Genomic DNA, 9,079 nt, shown 5'->3' with positions numbered 1-9,079 from the left:
TTAAAATTATATGATACTTCGCAAGTCTGTCCTCGTGGCATATTGGTTGTTATATAAAAAGTTTAAAAAATCTATTGCTTTTGTGCTAATGTTGGATATATTTAAATAAAAAAATTATCGAATAATAGTAAAATAAAGTGACGAAAATACTACCATTCAAAAGGAGACATTGTATATGTACAAAGAATTTTAAAACGATGAAGTGAAAAAAAAACAAGAAATAAAAAGTCTGGAGGCGCCGGGTATCGATCCCGGTACCTCTCGCATGCTAAGCGAGCGCTCTACCATCTGAGCTACGCCCCCTGATAATCACCGATCCAAATTGTGATTTCTATTCAAGCGAACTTGTGAAAACAATATAATTGTTTGGTCCTTATTTAATACATACTGATTTTTAAATCCTTACTTAAAAGCTTTTAGTAGAAAATCATATAACACAACCATGTCAAAAAGGTAAGGTAATTGATTGTTTCCATCTTTCACGTGTGACATTTTGTTATTATGCTTAAAACGGTGAAGGAAAACATCGTGAGGAAACCGGCATGTCCAAGAATCAAAAGTTCGACGACATGTGACATCTGCTAACCCGCACTTGGCCAGCGTGGTGGATTATGGCCTGAATCCTCATAGGAGACCTGTGTCCCAGCAGTGGGAACATACATGGGCTGCTGATGATGATGATGATGATGATGATATAATACTTTATTGGACGGGTATCTTTTTAATGGATTATAGAAAAATTGGTACTTAATGAGTATTGTTTATGTGATTAGGATTTTAAAGTTTAATTTCGGAGTAAAATATAAAAGTATATAATATATAAAATAATAATATCAAAATGGATTATAAATAACTACCTACTACTAATAACAAATTCTACTTATTAATAACAAATTCCTTAGAAAACAAAAATAATTGGTTTAATGTTGAAAAAACCCAGTTATTACACCATATACATTAATGTCTACCTATTAGTAAGAACTATCTAATCCAATTAGAACCAAAACAACAAGTCGCAGATACAAAAACTCCATAAAATATCTGTTTTAAAAGTTCTGCGGTCAATGGTCCTTTACAGTAATATAACTAATGCACAAGTACATTTTCCCCAAACACTTTTAAGATAAAAGTTTTAATTGTGTTCAGAGACGCGGCTACATCACATTAGTATGCATGAATGAATCTTTTTTAATAAAAAACTGTAACTATAAAAATGATTTCAGTAAATGCAGCTTAACTTTCATCTCATTTAGCAAGTGGGTAAAATATTTATTTTTTTGAAAAGTTTTCCTCTTAGAAAAGCATCTTATCTAAGTTCGATGGCGCAATAAAGTATTAAATTTATGTGTAATAATATTATAGAGAGATAAAGTTTCTAACTTTTTATTTATCCTCATCCTAAAAATAGTACGAATTTTTTGGGGAAATCTTCGGGACTAAAAAAAAACGGAACCGGTCCTGAAAACCCATACAGTAACGAAAGCCTACATTTATATGCGATAGCCTACATTTTCCCTGCATAGTGCAATGTCACATTATGATTAAACAGTACAAAGAAAAATCGTAGTATATATAAACCCAGTCAAAGTAAAGCGGACAAGATGGGATGATCTACCTACCGGCGAGTGCGGTGTTTAATAGTTTCGTAGGAATAATCTAACTCAATAATATTATTAATAAAACCACCTTGTCAAAACCAAAGTAAATATAAATGAAACTCTATAGGAGGCATCAGGTTTCAAATAAAAATTAATCATAATAATCGGTTTACTCAGTACAACTTATGATCTACAAACCTAAAAAACAGTGGAATTGATAACCTCTTCTTTTTCTGAAGTCGGTTAATAAGAAGAAAGCAAAATGCAAACGAACACACGTCAACTGAAAGGACGCAACTCGCTTGTGACATTTGGTTTTAGTATTATTTGACGGGAATCCAGCTAAAATTAATGAATGGGGATATTAGTAATATAGGGATTTATTCCTCTTAATGGGAAGATTGAGGAGTATGAGAAATATATGTAGGTAGAAATTCGCTTCAGTTAGATTTAGTTTTTGATTAGATTTCGAACAAAACATTGTCCACTGAATGTATAATCGTTCTAAACTAAAATGCCCTGTAAAAACCGTCGCAAATATATATCTAAATTAAGTTGTACATGTCAGCAACAGAAACGTATATATTGCAGCAAGCTATTTCTTAAAAGTAGGAAGTTTCCAACAATTTGTTTTATCTGACAAACATTCCTTTACTTCAGTGGCTTTGTATAAATTTATCTCTCGAAATTTTAGCTATATTTAAGTCGTATTTAAATACTGCTGAAAATAGAGTACATTAAATTCAGGGAACACGCGGTGAAATTAAAATCTGCGGTTACATTTACTGTTGGAGTTAATAAAGTTGTATGGGCATTGCTTGAACTATAATGAAAGTTAGTACCTACTCACAGTTCCAAACTTTATACTGTAAGTATAACTTCATAAGTAAAATCAAACGTACTAGCTTTTCTTCGGAAAAGAATAAACAGAAAAGTCGGACGTCCGTGATTAATTGCCAAGTATATTTTAATATAACTGTATTTAAGACTCGAATTTAATTTGAATAATAATTTTAGCAGTATATTCTAGGATGTGCGTGAGTTACTCAAAAATGTTTCATATTTCAAATACAAATCTCGTAATACAATGCGTTACATTTAACGATATATAATTTTCCTAACGATACCCACTTTTAATTTTTTTTAAGTCTCCTTTTGACCTGTAATCAGCTTGATTGAAGCATTAAGCTGGTTGTATGAATTTGGTTTCAGGCACGCATGGTATACGACCAGTAGCATATCCATATAAGTTTTTGAAGTAAACTTAGATCTATTTTCTATTGTGAAAGGAGGTCCTGTGGACGCTTTTTTAGCACTTAAAAGAGAGTTGATTCCATTATATTTCAGACAAGTTCATTGGGATTTTTTTTTAAACGATACCCACTTGGCACATCAATATATAATAAGAATATTTTAGTATTACTAACGCTGAAATAGTACGTACGTAATTTAATCTGTAGTAGCGATATTCTGCAGTCTAGTAAAGTTTTGTAGAATGTTAATGTTATTCCTAAAGAATATGCCTGTTACACAACATACTGAAATCACCAAGGATCAAAACATAAAGAGGCACTAATAAAATTCAAATTATGATCACTCAAAATAGTAATGGATAAATGAATTCCCACCAAGCCCTCATCTACGAAAGGGTATGGTGAAAGGACGCGAGGCGATTATATAACAATGAACATTTTACTCTCAGATACGCCCAACAATACACTATGAGAAATATGATTCGCTAAACGTTGACACATTTCATCCAACTGTGAAAGGAGGTCATATTGTGGTAATAGATTAGAATTTAGAATTGTTGGACCGTTATTCTCGAATATTCTGTAATATGGGAACTTTGAGAATGACTATTTGAAATTTACTATAAAATCGTAGTTTTTATTATGTGCGGATAGACTATGAAATAAGACCACAGTATAGGTTAGTATTATAATTGAAATATATTTTTAATCCACCTTGTCTTCTTTAATTCCCACACAGACATATCACATTAGAATAAGAAAGAAATGTGTACAATTAAAACACCTACTAGTTCTATAGTTAGCAACCATAGATGATATTATACAACCAGTTTACTTAGTACATTATTCACGGTCCACAAGCCACATTCTACTTACGGAAAATTAAAATAAGCCAAGCAAAGTATTGTGTACAACTTTCAAACTTCCACACTCAAGATGTGTTTGAAAACTGTTTACACAACGCAAACGAGTGCTTAACATTCGAGTTTTTATTATAACTTCAATATTCACATCTCGTTATACGATAATCACTTCGACTATTTTTCGTTCTTCATAGAAAAAACATGAGTAACTTTGGACTTTTTACGTCTTTAGCATACTATACAGAACTAGCTTACTAGTTTTGTATAATAGTACTGGAGAGGTTTATCTAAATAATAAAAAGTTTGATCACGAGGCGGGATTCGAACCCGCGTCTTTTTGCCATACCGTAGTATTATTCTATTCTTTCAAAATCTCTCATTTATTTCAATGCTAAAAACTAAACATTAAATATGCTGTTTGTTCGCATTCGAAACGAAATGAATTCGTCATCGGTTGTTTATTTTCTGTTTTTAGAAATTTATTTATTGATCCTGAAAAAATTGCAGAGCAAATTCACACATAAACATAAACAACAAACCAATATAATTTACAATAAAACATGAATATAAAGCTATTTAAATTCTAAATTACATATTTTAATATTTTAGGAAATATGACAAAACACTATTATAACAAAACGATTGATAGTAAGTTTTATTAGATAGAAATTGGTTTTAAAATTTAATTAACGATGACTGTAGACAAGCCTGTGTTATCGCAGTATTTAATTGGGATAAAAAGTTTCCTATCATCCAAGTCATTATGTCGAAATCACAACCACTTCGAGTCCACTTGCTTAATGTAACTGGCTGATCCAACAGACCGTGCAATTTTATAAACATACATATAACTGGTAACCTTATTGACCTGGTGGATAACTACCTACTACAGAAACACACGTAGATATAATTATTATTAATGTTGTATATTATCTTATGACGGATGTCGTATGACATCTGACGCTGACACGATTTCTTTCTCCATTAGCGTAAGCGAGCCAAATTATAACTAGTTATTTAAAATATACATCACGATTACAATTTTCAAAAAATTACCTTATAAGTTGGTGTTTCCATAAAACTTGATTATGGAAATATTACATTTAGTAGTTGCCGACCAATAGTGCGTTCTTGTAAATTCTTATTAACAACGTAATTTCAATTCACTTACTACCCACCTAATGGCTACATCAAAGTCGACGAGCTTACGTTATTGGGCATTTCTCATCTCTTCATATCTTGAGACATGCATTCACCTGACAAAGGCTGTACAGATAAGGGAATATCTTAGTTTATAGCGAATTAACATAGAGGTATTGTAATTGGATTTCATTATGAACGAAGTTATCGGCTCTGTTCATGTTATAAGTCTAATTTGAATTTCGATAGAAATGAATATAACGAAGTACCTGTTTATGTTTAAAAATTAATTTCGCTTCAGACATAATATTTTTTTTAGTGGCTAACATGGTAAAATTTTGACAGATAAATAAATAAACTGCGGTTAAATAAAAACGAATTGTTGAGCAATGATGGCTTAGTGATTAAGCACTCGAGCTAAAAAGCGAAAAATCGGGGTTTCGAGAATGGACGAGCGTACAAGAAATAAATTGATTTTCCAATTTATCTGCGTTATTCGCATTGCCTTTGCTCGAAACGGTCAAATAAAAAATCGTGAGGAAACCGGCATAAAAATGCATCAAAAGTTCAACGACATTTGACATCTCTCGCTCTTGGCCAGCGTAGCGGATTATGGCCTGGACCCTCATAGGAGGAATGTCCCTGCAGTGTTGCACTCCCTGTCCTGTTGTACTGTCCCTGCAATGGAAACATAATTTCCATATTTGAAGTCCCCACTGCAGGGAACGTTTCGTTTCTATTTCATCACCAACATGGAATAAAAAAATAACTAATAATATAAAAATGTAATCAAATAAACAGCGTTAAATTCATGCCAACACAGCTTCGTATCTCGATCTGATACACACCGATAACTAATTTTTCCATGAATGTACAATGTTAACCTTAAGCAAGATTCTAATATCTTGTAAGTATCGGGATACATAAACATTAGTATACAAATCCATTCCTAAATATAATTGTGTATCGATGAGCAATGGACACGTTATCTGTATAATATGTTTTTAATAGGTGCTTATTTAATTTATAGTTTCTTAGCATTGAAATGAATACAATTTTTTAATGAATATGAAGAAAAAATATGAAGGTACAACATTCAATTGACTCTTTTTGAAAGAACTGTAAGATGGATCTTTTAAATTGTAGATACTTAATTTTGAAAAAGATAATTCTTGGTATGCTTTTCTTTTCATTAATATATGCGCTATGCATTGGCAAATATATGCTATTAATTTAGTATTTTATTAATTGCTTTATTTTGAAATCGTTACGTTCAAAAGCTTTTGAAATCGAATATCGATTGCATTTCTGTTATATTAATATTATGAATTAGTATTGCTGCGTAATTAATGTTTAAAAAGAAGATTAATTAATATTCAGTGACAAAATAGTGACTCTATTCAAAATTAAGTCTTTGGCTCGAGGTCATACTTTCTCATTAAAATAGAGACATGTATGCTAAAATAATGATAACAGTCCCAAAACATATCATGGAACTAAAAATTTAATTTTTTTTATTTATGAGACATAATCTCTATACTAAACGAATTATAATGTTAAATACATTTTATCGTCATAACAAAATCTTTCAGACGCTCCCAGTTTACCATTTTCAAATTTCAAATTTTCTTCCTCCAAACCCTTATTTCGAATGTTATGACTATTTGCATTCCAAATCAGTTCAGATAAACATAATATTTATTTATATTGTATTTAGACTACAAATACAATTCCGATATGGAAACAGAAACAACCTGTGTATCGTATACAAGAGATACTGTAATAAGATTTTGCGTGATATATATATTACGTCGTTAACGCATTACGCAAATATACATAACAGAAGAAAAAATAAAAAAGCGATCAAGTCAAAACAAATAACAAGAATGCCTGCGCGTCTTAGAATTTACGAGTGACGTATTAGGTTGTAAAAATGATTACGAGGTTCCCTGCAGCGGGCTCATTTACTGCTTATCATGCCCCTGATTATACCAAGATTGTGGGTGGGAATTGATGACATCAATTTTTATGTCCGACACGTCGTGGAGATACGTAATGAGTTTTAATGGAACACTGTGTAATATGTGTGCTGAAATTATTATTTGCTGTACTTTATACTTTTTGATTTAGTCGGGTTATTCAACTGATATGGGAAGAAGCAGCCTGCCTAAGCATCGTTTACAAATTATATTATTTATGTGAGTCAAGTACCGCTCGAAGCGTTGGTTTTTTATTGCATTCCCAGCAAAAATATTAGTTCTAAATATGTTGACATATTACATTATAAAGAAGCGATTTTTAGTCATCATATTGCAACAATTTTTTAATTGTTTGACCTTTTGATAAATGAATAAAATTTAAATTTTAAAATTTTAACTTATTTTCGAGTTATATGGTTACAATTGGATATAAGAGATTATCAAATGGAAGCAAGCTTTATAATCCGTAAAGAGTTTAATCTGTTTTTACAAGCTCACAAAATATAAATATTTATTGATATCATCCATAACACTCGCGGCGGATACATAAAAGCGTAGGGTTATCTAAATGTAGCGAGCAAATAAAGAGACTCATAAAATAAGCTATTGAAAACGCTTCAGGGGAAAAGTTACAGTTTTATACATTGGTAAACCAAAAATGGTTTTCACCGCTTTATGCATACATACTAGTTTTTATATTTTTATATTGCGATACTTTTTTATTATTCCCGTTCTTATTCTCATAAAAATAGGTTTCATTATGCCGCGTCGCATGTGTACAGCTGTGCTGTGTAAACTTCAATAAATACGCAACGTAAACAGTAAACTTTACTTTCGTAGCGAGAGGAATATTTTTTCGTCTTAAAGATAAATTTGACCTAAAATGTGGAACGGTTTTAAAACAAATATCGCATAAACCTTCTCTCAAGGTTCAAGAACTCCTTGGCTGAGCCTGAGTGTATCGTAAATAAGAAACGAACAAGCACTTGCTAGTCTTCTGTAAAACGAACTTATTTCAAAACTCTGTTTTAAAAGCATTTCTTATTGTATTACTTCTCTAATATATATGAAATTAATGGTGCATCGTAGAAATCTCATTCTTGTATAATGCCATTGTAACTTTTTGTCCTTGAGAAAGCTTCAGTAAAAATATTTACCTCATTATTATATATATATAAGTTGTAATAAAACACTATTTTCTGTAGTTTGTACTACCACAAATAATATTTTCTATCCCAGCTTAGCCTATTAATTAGTAAAGAATATCTCAGATTCAATTAACATGAATACAATTTCAATTAGGGGTCCATTAGATTGGCGTCCTGTTGACGACAAAATGGTCACTGGCCGAAATAAATCGCAAACATGTGACATCAGCCATGTGGCCGGCTCTGACAGCGCAGAATGTATCGAGTGAAATATTAAACTATCGGATTTGAAATCTAGACGTATGAATGATGGAGTTTTAATACATTGTGAAATGCGTTTTGGAAAAGATTGTTTGATGTTATATTTTAAATATAATTATGTTTTGAATATAATCCCGTTTAGTATATCGCGGTAATTTTCAGTGAGAATCGCATGAATGCATACGGTTATATACACCTTCAGCTTAAGGTGGGTAAAATAATTTTAAAACCAGACCAAGGTAAAAATAAAAAGTTCGTTAATTAACGGTTATAATTGAATGAAGGAATAAAATATTTTATAGCTCAATAAAACACACACTCACTTTTAGTTATAATTCTCTCAAGCGTTATAAAATACTGGGCACAGTTCCAGTACCTATTTACGAAACAAAAGATGTCATAATGACTCAAAGCTGAGTTCGTGTACTAAAAAACTTTTAAAATTAATCAACGAATAAAACACACACGTCTCATTGTATATAACAGATGTGAGAAGCATACAGATAAATCGGTTTAAAATTCCAATAAAAGATACAATTTAAATCAAAACCCGACGATGTTGGAAACGTAAATGATCTGATGTTTTCATTTTGTGTCGGCTCCGTACGTGACTATCGAGTCTTTGATATTGGACTGTAACAAAAATGCGGAAGTACGTTGGTTGAAATGTGTCTCAGTATCTTCACAAATATTTCCAATAATAAATACTTGCTACCTTTTAAATGCTTGTACCTTATCTATCATAATGTAATGAGTATTTGTAATATTTCGATTAAAATGGTTCCCCATTCCTTAAAGCACCCCATTTGTAGGCGTGATATGGTGTGTTTTTCCTTG

At 31.3% G+C, this 9,079-nt stretch overlaps 1 non-coding gene across 1 annotated transcript; it reads right to left on the bottom strand.

Annotated features, from left to right (window-relative positions):
- Nucleotides 1-230: 230 nt before the first annotated feature.
- Nucleotides 231-303, bottom strand: Trnaa-agc. The gene has a single exon. It is a non-coding gene; the product is annotated as a tRNA-Ala (tRNA).
- Nucleotides 304-9,079: the final 8,776 nt, after the last annotated feature.

This window comes from Zerene cesonia, chromosome 4, assembly GCF_012273895.1.
Source record: "Zerene cesonia ecotype Mississippi chromosome 4, Zerene_cesonia_1.1, whole genome shotgun sequence".
Lineage (NCBI taxonomy): Eukaryota > Metazoa > Arthropoda > Insecta > Lepidoptera > Pieridae > Zerene > Zerene cesonia.
This window is presented reverse-complemented; position numbering and strand designations above follow the sequence as displayed.